The 14,074-nt window shown below is 40.1% G+C and overlaps 1 protein-coding gene across 1 annotated transcript in view; it reads left to right on the top strand.

The window, feature by feature from the left end:
• Positions 1-13,933: 13,933 nt before the first annotated feature.
• The window catches only part of DAPK1 (death associated protein kinase 1), a 470,647-nt gene continuing 470,506 nt past the window's right edge, over positions 13,934-14,074 (top strand). The window contains 1 exon segment of the mRNA XM_029919672.1: positions 13,934-14,009. The gene's annotated coding sequence lies outside the window, so the exon portion shown is untranslated.

Raw genomic sequence — 14,074 nt, 5'->3', positions numbered from 1 at the left:
TGTACGTTCAATGGCGACTAATTCAGCCACACCTAACAGATTTTTAAGAAGATGCTTGTACTTTAGGGGCACCTGGGTGGCTCAGGAGGTTGAGCATCTGACTCTTGATTTCGGCTCAGGTCATGATCCCAGGATCATGGGATTGAACCCCAAATCGCACTCCATGCTGAGTGCAGAGCCTGTTTAAGATTCCCTTTCTCTCAGGGCACCTGGGTGGCCCAGTTGGTTAAGTGTCTGACTTCAGCTCAAGGTTCGTGGGTTCGAACCCCCACAGGCTCTGTGCTGACAGCTCAGAGCCTAGAGCCTGCTTTGGATTCTTTGTCTCCCTCTCTCTCTGTTCCTCCCCCGCTTACACTCTGTCTCTCTCAAAAATTAATAAACATTTTTTTAAAAAGATTCTCTTTCCCTCTGCCCCACTCTCTCACTTTCACTCTCTCCCTCTCTAAAGTAAATTAGAAAAAAAAAGAAAATGCTTACACTGTAAATTAAGTGCAAGATGGTATGATCTGTCATATCAGAGCAGTGTTCTCAACACCACTCTGGATGAAATCATGCAATTCTGGGTTTTTGTTTTAAAGCAGCTTTATTAAAATTCATTTGTTTTCAGAGCACAATTCAGTGATGTTTAGTACATTTTATGATTCCTTTTAACAGTCATTATCCCTCAAAAACCAAAGCCTGTATTGAGTTTTTCCTGATCATGTGAATCATTTCCAATTCAGGTATTTTAGTTCCTCCTGTATCTAGGTTACTCATTTGTACAGAACTCACAGTTCTTGTTAGCTAGGAGATAGAAAGGCCTGGGTTTCCCTGATGACAGATTTTTAACAAATATCTGGTTAGTTACATCTGCATTGTAATGGGAAAACTTGAGAAATCCACCTGGCTAATGCTATTTAACCTCACAAAACACTCTAAGGGCAAGGCATGTTACATTAAACATTTGCAATGCTGTGTGTAAGTCTGTCTTTTGCAATCATATTTTAAAATGGTTTATTCCATTGTCAAAATACAGTGCATTTAGTTAGCACTAAATACATTTTTCTCTGCTATTTTGGCTGGTGTAAGCCTAACGATCATTGGGAAAGAATGCCATGAGGCATAATTTAATGGTTCTGTGAAGTCTGCACCTTAGGATACCTGTACATTGGTGAGCTTAAACACCTTGCAATGTGTATTAGAATCCAACTGATCTAATGTTATACTACTGTGATCCACTTGGAAAATAGGTGGGACTGAGATGCTTTCAATTAACATATACTTTATCAAAAGGGGAAGGAAGAAAAGAAGGAAGGAAGGAAGGAAGGCCTAAGAAAGAAAGAATTATCAGACATTTTTAATTAAAATCCATGGGCGGGTCATGTGTACAATAATCAGCAGTAATACAAGGCACACTCCTAAAGATGTGAATCCTACTGAGGGATGAGGTCATCAAACGGGATAGTGAAGGCCATTGAAGGAACACATATTTGGGGGTAAATTGCACAGCAAAAACTAAAAGTCAAAGCAGTTTAGAGAAGAGAGATCAATGTAGATCATCAATATCAAGGAAAGTTTCATGAAGGTAACAAGACATGAGCTAGACCTACAGGATGGTTAATTTTCTTAACAGAATGTTTCCAAATTTGGGAATACTCTGGCATATACAGTCATAATTTTGATAGATTGTCATAACCTATATTTATATCCACCTAAATTGACAGAAATAGCACATAAATATATAAAAATGGATCCATATGGTTATAAACCAAACAATGAAAGTGAAAGATATAAAAGTAGTTTGACAACATCTGGTGTTCTGATGATCTGGGCAAAAACGGATCCAATCACTGAGGGAGACCTCACTCAACGAATTCCTGACTTGGAGCACACCTCACACATTAAGATATTAAGGTTCCGAGAAGCTGTGCTGAAGAGAAACTCTAGCTCTGTTTACTTTAGAATTCCCCAAGCCCACCTGACCAGTGCTCTTTCTCACAGAAGGTACATGTCAAGGAATTGCACTCCACGGGACACGGATTGGGAAACTGAAATCCACAAGAACAACAACAACAACAACAATCCAGTTTTTTAAATAGGCCAAAGATCTTAAGAGACACCTCACCAAAGAAGATGTATGGATGGCAAGTGAATGTACGAAAAGATGTTTCACATCGTACATCATCTGGGAAATGCAAATTAAAACAGCAGGGAGGTCCCTATCAGAAGGCCAGAACCCTAAACACTGGCAGCATCAGATACTGGCAAGGAATGCAAAGCAAAAGGAATTCTTATTCATTGCTGGTGGGAATGCAAAATGGTGCGGCCACTTTAGGAGACAGTTTCTGGGGCACCTGGGTGGCTCAGTCGGATAAGCTTCCGACTTTGGCTCAGGTCAGATCTCACGTTTGTGGGTTCGAGCCCCACATCAGGCTCTGTCCTGACAGCTAGCTCAGAGCCTGGAGCCTGCTTCTGGTTCTGTGTCTCCTCCTATGTCTGCCCCTCCCCCTCTCATGCTCTGTCTCTCTCTGTACCAAAAATAAACAAAACATTAAAAAACAATTAGAAGACAGTTTCTTACAAAACTAAAAGAGATTGGGCAGTTATACTCCTGGGTATTTATGCAGGTTGTTAGAAACTTATCTCCACACAAATACCTGCACATAGATGTTTACAGCAGCTTTATTCATAGTTGCCAGAACCAGGAAGAAACCAAAAGATCCTCAGGAGGTAAAGGGATAAACTGCTGTGTATCCAAGCAATAGAATATTATTCAGCATAAAATGGAATGAATTAAGAAGCTATGAAAAGATGTGAAGAAAACTTAAATGCATCTTACCAATCGAAAGATGCCAATCTGAAAAGGCTGCATACTGTAGGATTTCAACTATATGACATTCTAGAAAAGGCAAATCTATGGAGACAGTAAAATGATCAGTGGTTGCCAGAGGCTGTGAGGGCATGAAGGTGAATCGATGAAGCACAGAAGATTTTAAGGGCTACAAGACTATTCCATATGATATTATAATGGCAGATACATGTCATAAATTTGCCCAAATCCATAGAGAGACACCCTAACATAAACTATGGATTTGGATGACAATGATGTGTCAATGCAGAGTCACTGATTGTAATAAATGTACTGCTCTAGTGAGGGATGTTGATAATAGAAGAAGCTGTAGATGCAGCAAAAACAGGAGGTATCTGGGAAATCTCTGTATCTTTGCTTCAATGTTGCTCTGAGCCTTAAAATGCTCTAAAAAATAAGGTCTATTAAAAACATGGAATTCAGTCAGGCAGGCATTACATTCTAGTGTAATGCCCAGAATGTAATTCCTAGGATGTAATGCCTAGACTGTAATGGAATGGAATCTACTACTACTACTACTACACACACACACACACACACACACACACACACACACACACATTTTGCTACTTAACCTGTCTAGTACAAAGCTTCATGTAAAACAAAACAAAACCAAAAAAAGAAAAAGAAAAAATTGTCATTGAGCATTATTATAAGAATATTTAAAAGTTTTTTTAACGTTTATTTATTTTGAGAGACAGAGAGAGACAGAGCGTGAGCTGAGGAGAGGCAGAGAGGGAGACACAGAATCCAAACAGGCTCCAGGCTTTGTAGCACTGAGCCTGATGTACAGTTCGAACCCATGAATGGTGAGATCATGACCTGAGCCGAAGTCGGATGCTCAACCAACAAAGCCACCCAGGTGCCCCTATATGACTTTCTTAATGGCCCAGTGAGCAGTGGAACCAGATCTGCTCAACTGTAGTCTTGTGCTTGTTCTTCAAAGTTCTATCTTAGAAGCATCCTTATCTACATCCCCAAACCCTCTGAAGACTGATGAACAGATTAGAACAACGTCACAACTGATCTTGGGAGGAAAAACAATAGAAGCTTAAAGTTTAACCTACTTGAATGTGGCCAAATAGAAGTAAGTTTTTTTTTTTTTTAATGATGAAAGGAAAATGGCTTATGGTTATAAAAATGTCAATATTGCTCAAAGGCATAGAGATGGTTCCAATAGGAACTTACAATCATTAACCAATTCTTTAAGGATTTCTAGTCTACTTTTTAATCATCAAATCTGTTGTTTCTCCTTAAGGATTGCAACACTTCCACCCAATTCTTACCTTGAACATTAAAGAGTTGTGGCTAAACACAGTATAGGGAGAAAAATCCAACTTAGTCAAGCATATATAAGACCTATATATAGCTCCCAGATTTCACCTTCTCTCATGTTGAAGTCCTTACATTCCGTAGTGCCTGTCACCTGCCAATGCTTCTCAATGTGTGGCTTTGATCATTTTTTTAAAAAAAGTAACCTCTATGCCCAACGTGGGGCTTGAACTCACAACCCTGAGATCAGGAGTCACATGTTTTACCAACTGAGCCAGCTAGGCACCTGGCCCTTGATCGTTTTTAAGTTTGATTTTTTTGTCAATGACTTTAACCATTTTAAATATTCTTGTTTTACAGCCTCTATCCAATTGTTCTGTTATCTGAAGTTCTTGGGAAGGATGCTATCCCTGTTATTTATGAAGTCTGATCATTTGTCATTATGCTGCATTACAGTTTTCAATTATAAGCTCATCTTCAGTAGCGTTCAGTATTCTCTATGGCATGGGACAAGGGCAAATCTCTCCAGAGGAGGTACAGGGCCATTTTCCTGGTATCGGGGATTCTATACCAACACGAAGTATCAACTTTAAACTCAATTCCATTTGAGAAGGAGGCCTGAAGTTACAAATTCTCATGCACTTTATGGGAGATAAGGCTTTGTCATTGGCCCATATAAATGGTGGATTTTTATCCAGTCCACCTCTTACTGAAGGTTTGATCTCTTAGTGTTTGATTCAGAACTGCCAAAAGTCTCGGGGCACCTGGGTGGCTCATTCGGTTAAGCCTTCGACTTCGGCTCCGGTCAGATCTCACGTTCGTGGGTTCGAGTCCCGCGTCGGGCTCTGTGCTGACAGCTAGCTCAGAGCCTGGAGCTTGCTTCTGGTTCTGTGTCTCCTTCTCTCTCTGTCCCTCCCCCTCTCATGCACTGTCTCTCTGTATCAAAAATAAATAAAAACATTAAAAAAAAAAAAGAACTGCCAAAAGTCTCAGCTCCTATCTCACTTGGGTATTAAAAATCCAATGCCTTATATTCCTGAAGCTGACACCCATTCTCAGTGCTGTCAAGATTCATGTATATTTTCTTAATTTTTTTTCTTTGGTTATATCTTCCTTACTTTCTTTGGAGTGCAGATGTGCATTTTAAATGATGTTTGTTATATGTTATTAGTGTTTCTAGTACCTTACAGATAGAGGGTTTGAGGGTTCCTTATTCCATATGCTGCTGGGATCCAACGCCCTTTGGCCTTCACTGCATGACTTCTGTTAGAGACTGGGGGAACACCTCAGGTTGGTGGGATTTTGGTATACGCCTTGCTTGGCAACTCTGAGAATACATAAAACTACTGTATGTTCAAAGTTTTCCAATGAACTGGGAAAAGTTGTTGTGTATTCTTTTCTGGGAGCTTTTCTTATATATCATAATAAGAAGTACTTATAAATTTATTGAGGAAGCAGCAAACAGTAAAGGGAGATATTTTTGGTCAAATTTGAGAACCTTAAAAAAAAAACCTTCTCTGTGCAAAACCCTCAATGTCAACAAAGAACATGTGTTGAGTCCCTCATACCGTTCTTTGAAGCAGCACTGAAGAATTACAAAGACTCTTGTTGCTTTAAGGAACTTTTCTAAGAGGGAAAGAGGAATCCAATCAAACCTTCTCAGGCAGATACTGGGAACCTGGCCCTTGCTTATTACCCCCCGAAAGTCCTTCCAGACTCTTACTGTCTCTTCCACACAATTGTTAATGATGAACTGTTTAAGTAATGCTTATTTTACTCATATGCAGTTTTATCTAGAATTTACCTTACCATAACATTGCAGTTTATATGATATTGTACACATGTACATACACATGCACACATAACCTATAAAAATGGAGTGCTGTGGCAGACATGTACAGTGTATTTACACCTATTTTATTAGTCTTGGAGCAGAATTTTACTGTTTGTGTTTTCAGAGTTATAGATGCTGAGCCTTGGCTTTTATGACATAGTTGTGCTGACTGTCATGATTTATGTTATGCCTGATCCTTGGTCTGAAGTACAACCACCAATTATCCCACTTTTTCCATGGAAAAGTGCCATTCTTCCATGGGCTGCATGATGCTCTAGTTCCCTGGGATGCATTTTGGTTAAAAGCAAACACTGCCTGTCTATCAGAAAACTATTGTAGCTAATTCATTACACTAAAAGGTAGTCAATCCAGGAGAAAATGTTCACTGAGCTCCACCATGTTCCTAGTACCATGCTTTTTTAGTACGAGTTTTTTGAGATATTCTAAAAGACGTAAAACATGGATTTCTAACACTTGAGGAGCCTACAAGTATTTTAAAAGATTATATAAATGTGGCTTGTAATCAAGTACCTAATCAAAAACCATTTTTAAAGACATGCTAAAGTCACTTAAGACATATGGAAGCCAATTAAAATGCATTTTAAATATATTTTAATCTAGTTAATATTTGAAAAAATAATCACATATGCAAAAATCCTCCCATTAAGAATGGGGGAGTCTATGTTTTTTAAACCTCTATAGGGCTAAAGGGAGGGAGTAAAATGGAGATGTACAGCAGAGGTAGAAAATGCTTTTTCAACTATTGAACCTTTTTGGAGTAACCTTGATTAAGGACTATTTTTATTAATTGTGGTTGGAAAACTACATTTGGGGATTTCTTTTAGGAAAAAAACCAAGTAGATTTTCTTTAAAAGAACGCTAAAAAAAAAAAAAGGGAAAATGTGGTTTCTTCTGAACCATTGCTGCCTGGGAGTATCTCACCATTATCCTATCACACAATAAATAATTAAATTAATGATAAGTATTATACCATTGGAAGTAATTCTGGATTTCTAAGATCTTATAAATCCAGTGTAATGTTCTTGAAGGGTATTTTCTCAGAAATTGTCATCATCTCAAAATTTCTTAAAATTGAGAGAAAATTGCAGCAAATTAAATTACACCCATTATTCTTAAATAGTTTTTCCCAAAGAGTAAATTTAGACTTACTAAATCTATATAAGCAGAAAACACCAATTTTAGAGGTGTGTCAATTTTGAGTTCTTAGTGAAAGAATACAGCATTGAATGGGTCAAAGATTACTGCTGTATTTGAAAATCTTCAAACTGACAGAATCTTCTGGAAAGATTTATGACAAGTTTGTCTTTTTAAAAAAAGTGATGTTTCTATAAATCCTACCAAACTGCTATGAATAAGGCTGTAAATCACTTCACTGACTTGAGTAATGGGACTTGTATCTCATGAAACTATGCCAAGAAACCTAGAGGTTTTCATTGATATTGAATCTTCTATAATATTTAATACCTATCCGCCTCTGAAAAGATGAATTTTGATACTGACTGAAAATATTTTTTGCCATAATTTTTGCTGTAAGGAAAAAGAAATAGAAATCAATGGTATTAAGCCTGATGGTTTTAAGGAGGTTTATCAATCACTGGCAGAGAAAAAAAATTAGAAGCAATAGAAAATAAATATAACTCCATTCATTAAATCAGAGTGGCTTTAGTTTATCTGCAGTCATGATTGGTACATCCAGTTCTAAGGGTTGATTAAAGATGAGTGTGCTTGAATGACCTTTTTTTTTTTTTTTTTTAGTCTTACTTTAAATTTGTTTCACAAAAGAGAAACTCCTTTGAATGCTCTACTCTTCTTCCCAATTATAGCCACACATTCTCATCGGGAAATGTAGAATCTGGTGGCTAACTGCACTAAGAACCCACCAGCAGGTAACTCCTGTGGGGAGAGAAGGGTACGTGTCTCAGGACCTCCACGTTTGCATATAAATGATCAGGAGAGCCAAACGTACAGTGCACAGAGACAGCTTAGTTAGGAACCTGACTGCTATTCCAGGCCATGAGTTTTACACGTGTTGTCAAATATTACCAATCTTTGTTTCAGGTAGTGTCGGAACCTGTAAGAAATTCGGCTGGGACAAAAGAAATCCTGCTAAGGGCAAGATAAACTTGTAACCCCAGATGTGGATATGTCCTGTGGCCTTTCAGATACTGGTCAGTGATTTGCAAATGTTTATTTACGCTCCACTTGTCTTCACAAAGGATTTGATGAAGGTCAGAGATGCATTCAATACCTCAGGGTACAATAAGTGAAAATTGAAAGGAAACTGAGTTGGGGGCAGGGAAGTAGGAGTAGAGAAGTAGGTAAAATCTATGCCATGGAGTCTTAAACCCAGGGTCACATACTCCATCAGGGGACCAGGGAGGCAATGTGAAGCCCCAATCTTTAAACCCATGCAACTATTAAAAAGGCGAATCTGGAGCAAGTGTGGGAAAAAAGGACAGAGAGGTGTTTCAAATAACGCACAGCACAGAAGAACGTGTGTAATGTGCATTTGTTATTGTGTTTGTAAATACTTAATTCTACTATAGAAAAGAAAAGAAATGGGATGTATAAAATTCACAAGATGTATTAAGTAAGCATAGATAAGGAAGTTCGTAACCTACTAGACCAAGAAGACAGCAAATATTCATGGTGCACTATATATATAGGCAAGTAAGGCACTCAATATTCACAAAGTCTTAATTCACTACCCACTGGTGATGCCCATTTTGGTCCCAAGAAACACAGGTAAAACCCATAGCTGCTCATCAGTCTAGTTGTCAATCTACAGCTACCGGCCAGGCAGACTGGCTCCTCTGTATTTGCTTGGGTTAATAGCTTTTACTCCCAGCTGTTCTGCCCCTCATGCTCCTTCTAGTCCTGCATCCTGTCTGTAGGTGGTCTCATCTACTTCATGCCTTCATTCCTCTGGTATATACCAAAACCACCATTGTGTATACCACACGTCTCCGTCTCATCTGGACATCATTTAGATGCCCATGGCACCTCAGACTTCATATCTCCAAGGCTGACCTCATCTTCTCTCCCTCCAAACAAGTTGTCTCCCTGTATTTCAGCCTACAAGTCAGCAATATCTACCTAATCACTTAGCCAGAAGTTTGGATATCACCCTGACTCTGTCCTTCTCCTCACATACAAAGACCTGTGATTTGTATCTCCCTAAAGTATCTTGTTCTCTATGCACCATCTCTGAACACATGCCAAATTAATGACATAATGGACAACCCCTAATGGACAAGGGTGTCAAAATCTATGTTGGTTTACCTCTCCACTCTTATCTAAGTGGGCATGATGGAAAAGACCCTTCCTTTCTCTGCTTTTACTTTTTGTCATTTTGCCACGTGAGCTCTATGGCTTAGAGACGCTTGAATCTGTGAGTTTATCCTCACTGTTTTCCTCTGTCTGGACGCCCTCTTCTCCCACTCCTGGCACCTTCCAATCTATTACCCCATTGCCTACCATTTTATTCTGCCAACTCTTAATCTTTTTTCATATGTTTTATCAGGATGTCAGCTCTTCTAGAAAACTTCCCTAAAGTCCCAGGCGCATCCCCATCATCATTCTCCATTCTCTGCCCTTTCCAGAATTGAGTGCCCTTCCTTTGTGTTTTCACAGCAGCCTGAGATTACACTAGCAATCAGGGTCCCGAAGAAGGAGATGGCACACTGTAATTAGGATGATTCAAGGAGGTGTGGGAGAACCATAGAGATGGAGTGGGAACCAGAAGGGATGGGGTAGGAACCCCAGGTTAGTAACAGTTAATCTGGCACCAACTAATCCAAACAGACAAGATGGGTGCCTGGTTATCAACAGTCTGGACAGAGAAAATCATGTAAAAGAGGTTATTTGATGAGGAGCAGTGACCTTTGTTTCACAAGGACTGAGGCACCCTTTCTTGAGAGGAAAACAGAAGAGTAACTCCCCCGGCTTCATTCTCCTCCCTTCTCTTCGTGCCAGGATCCCCAACGGCCAAACCAACCAGCGGGCAGAGCACAAGGAAATGAGTTACAATAATGTCACAGCTGAGTCTGCAGACCTGTAAGGTTGGAGAAGCATCAAGATTGGCTCTAGAGAAGTGAAGGGATTATATTCAGCACAATCACGCCATAATGAAACTGTGCCTTTGTTCATCAGGCTCCTGCATTGGACTGAGTTACTTGAGGACAGAAAATGTTTCTTTCATCTCTGCATCCTCAGTAGGTAATATATGCTATATAATAAATCCTTATTGATCAATTCAGAGAATATTGTACGTTGTACATTACTTGGAGGATTATACTTTCTGAGCTTGCCACATGCTTTGTGGAATCTAAGGAAAATGGAAAACGGAAAACAGAATGAACTTTATGATTTTCATTGTTTGAGAAAAAAGAAACATAATTTGTTCAAGTGAGATGAGTTATCCTAGCCCAGTATTGGGAGGGATTGGATTCAGTCACGTGACTTCCCACATAAGAGGCATTCAGCCACATAACGGGCAATCCCTCCAAGGAAAGCCACGGTGCAGACGCATTTTTCTTGGGGCTGTTTAAAAGTATAAGTTCCTGTCCACCTGAAACTAACGTGACACTGTATGTTAACTATACTGGAATTAAGATTTAAAAAAAAAAAAGCCCTTGATAAAAGCCAAAGACTTGTTATTAAAGAGTAATCCAAAGGTGAACTGAACTAATGTGGTCCACTCTGATAGTTCTTAGAATATTTTGCCACCAAATGGTTAAGCCTTAGACTTCAAACCTGACCCCCTAAATAAACCTTCAGTGTAATCACAAAAGATTTTGTGGACTCTCTTTATTCTTATCAGCCAACAGAAGAAAAGGACCAACGAAGAAGCTCACGTGTACTGAGGGACCACGGATCAATCAGAGGGCAGAAAGTTGAATCCTTGAATGATTATGTGGGACCAAGCTCTTATCTACCTCCTGCAAACCTCTGTGCTGGGAGCAAAAACTAAACTTTTAATTTGTTAAAACTCTTAAGTTTTGTTTTGGGCTTTGTAGCAGCAGTTATTTTGCCTTAATACAGATATAAAATAATGTTCTAAATTTTATATTTGAATCTGTTTTAAATGCTATCACCATGATTATCATAGTCCATTGTCCGTATTCATAATCAGTTATTTTCATAGAAGTCCTTTCCAACTTGAATCTGATAATTCAGAGATGACTGTAATGCTGTCTTCCATTTGAAAGGTGCCTCACAGCGCCCTTCTTGCATGGAACTTGATAGAATATATGATATACAATATTCTGATGTAGTATATAATGTACAAAACCCTATTTCATGAAATATCTCTCTATATTCTCCCAGTAAACTAGGAATACTCAAGGGTCTATTATTGTCCCCATTTTGCAGGTGATGAAATTGACACTAAGGTTAAGTATAAAGCAGGGGAAAAAAATGAAAACAATTCATGTACAGAGTTATTTGAAGACTTAGTTAAGAATGATTTAGTCTGCCTGGCATCTGGTACACCCTATTTTCTATCTAACTCTCTGATAAGTTAACTATTGCTGTGTAACAAACCACCTCCAAAATAATGACTTACAACAGAAATAGTCATTGATTCTGCTCACAGAACCGGGGTTGTGAAAACAGGAATAGCTGGGGGTGGGGGCGGGGCTGAAACAGCTGGCTTCCCTGGGCTTCTTTCTTTCTGTGGTCTCTCCACATGGTCTCTCCACATGGCAGCCCCAGGGTAACCATGGCAGCTGAAGGCTTCCAGTGTGAGTAGAGAGAACGAGAGAGTAGAGCGAGAAAGAGAAAGCCAGAGCGAGAGACAGAGAAAGAGAGGATGAAGCAGAAGTTCTTAACGCCTTATGACCTGGCCTTGGAAGGACGTCATGCTGTGTCACTTCCACCACATGCTTTTCAGAAGCAGCGCATTAGGGCCAACTCATAATCATGGGGAGAAAAATTAGATGCGACTTCTTGACCGAATTTTTGGCTGGTTTTTTTTAACTACCACATTTTCCTTCTCTAAAATGCTCACTTAAATTAACGCAGACATGAAGCTCGGGGGTAAGAGACACATCCAAGGTCATTCCGCTGTTAAATGGTCCCACCAAGAATAGACCCACTTTTGTGACTCCCGTCTCCATTCCCTTCTCACTCCCCCAGAAAGTCTCTCATGATTAGCACACCAAACACAGCAGGAAAGACCTGCTATTCCACAAGAGATAATCCTCATTTCCTTGGAAAACATACTTACATTTATTTTGCAAGAAAAATATTACCCAGAACGCAGTCATCCGTAAGTGCTTTCCAAGTTTCTCCCAAATATCTGTGTTTAAAATTCCTCACCCTCAGAGGAGGGAGAGAGAGTGGGGAGAGAGAGGGACGCAAAACTTGAGAGACTATTGAATGCTGAAAATGAACTGAGAGTTGAAGGGGAAGGAGGAGGGGGGAAGGGAGGTGGTGGTGATGGTGGAGGGCACTTATGGGGAAGAGCACTGGGTGTTGTATGGAAAACAATTTGACAATAAAATAAAATAAAAATAAATAAAATTCCTCACCCCCAAAAGATGCATTCATTTGCATTCCATCACTTTTGTTGTTGTTGTTGTTGTTTTTACTGTATTTCTCACCTCTCAAGATCTTTTTGTATTAATTTGCAAACCTACCAATTAGGTTGGTATCATCTCCTGATTTGGAACCTTCCCTTATTTCCATCATTGTGCCCTTACTGTGGGCCATGAATTGAAAGGTACTTTAAGAGGATGGTCTGATACAAGGTCCGAGGGATATTCTTTTCCTCCTTTCTTTCTTCCTTTCTTTCTTTCTTTCATTCTTTCTTCTGCCTTTTTCTTTCTTTCTCTCTGCAATAGGCCAAAATTTCTACAGTTGATATTTCTACTGAGTCAAAGAAGAGTTTAAACCTTCTCATTTTAGGAAATCTGGGTGATTTGAACAATGATGTAAATCTGAAATCTCAGAGGGTTTACATATTTTCTGTAATTCTAAGCAGTAAGATAGATTTCCCTGTAGGATCTTTTTTTTTTTTGTTTGGGGATATCCAGAAAGTCCCTATGGGGAACCATCCTTTCTATTTCCCAGACCCAAAGGGTTGGCGGGAACAGAGTAAGAAATAGAATGGATGAAGAGTCTCCAGGAGGTATGAGGTCTCTTCAGAACACAAAGCCCCAAAGGTAGTGTTATATTTTCTAGTAGCTGCATTTTAAAAAAGGAAAAAGTGGTATTAATTTCTATAATAGATTTTATTAAATTTCATGTATCCAAAAACTATCATCCAAACATGTAGTTATTACACAAATATTCATGAGACTCTTTTCATTCCTATTTCCATACCAAGTCTTGGAATCCAATGTACACCTCACACTTCGTGAACACTTCATTCTGGTGTAGCAACATTTTAAGCCATCAATAGCCAAAACCATCTTGAAGAGCACGCATTAACCCTTCCTTTCTGTTGCTTCATTGGACCTCTGAGACGTCGACCCTTTCTTCTCTGATTGCGTACATTCTTATCATTCAGCTCTCAGCTAGACACACCTATTCCAGAGAGGGACGGCCACGAATAAGATCCATTCCCTCCCAGTCCTTCTCTATCCTGTTCTCCTGTGTTACTTACTATCTCCATTGAGCCGATTTCTTCTAAAGTGATCTTATTTGCTGACTTTTTTTTTTAATCTTCTCCACCAGAAAGAATGTAAGTTTCATGAGGGCAGGGTCTTTTAAAAATCTATTTTGGTCTCCGAGTTCCCGGTGTCCAGCACAGTGCCTGGCACACGCCGGGCGCTCAGTTCACATTTGCAGGACGAAGGAATCGCATTTCTCTGGGGCGCGGCGGCCGTGGGGGGCAGCCGAGCGACGAGCACAGGTGGAGCGCCCGCGGCGCGCGCGGCTGCGCTCCCCCGCGCCGGGTGGGTGTGGGTGAGTGGGTGTGTGCGGGGGTGTGCGCGGTAGAGCGCGCCAGCGAGCCGGGAGCGCAGAGCAGGGAGGAGCAGCCAGCGCCGCGCAGAGCCCGCAGCGCCGACCGGGCCCGGCAGCTTGGAGGTGGGTGGGCAGTGCCGCCAGCCCGCTCGCGGGGTCCCCATTGGCCGCCCGCCAGCAGCCCTCCG

Source organism: Suricata suricatta, chromosome 13, assembly GCF_006229205.1.
Source record: "Suricata suricatta isolate VVHF042 chromosome 13, meerkat_22Aug2017_6uvM2_HiC, whole genome shotgun sequence".
In the NCBI taxonomy this organism is placed as follows: Eukaryota; Metazoa; Chordata; class Mammalia; order Carnivora; family Herpestidae; genus Suricata; species Suricata suricatta.
The sequence above is the reverse complement of the archived record's forward strand: the minus strand, read 5'-3'. Positions and strand labels throughout refer to the sequence as shown.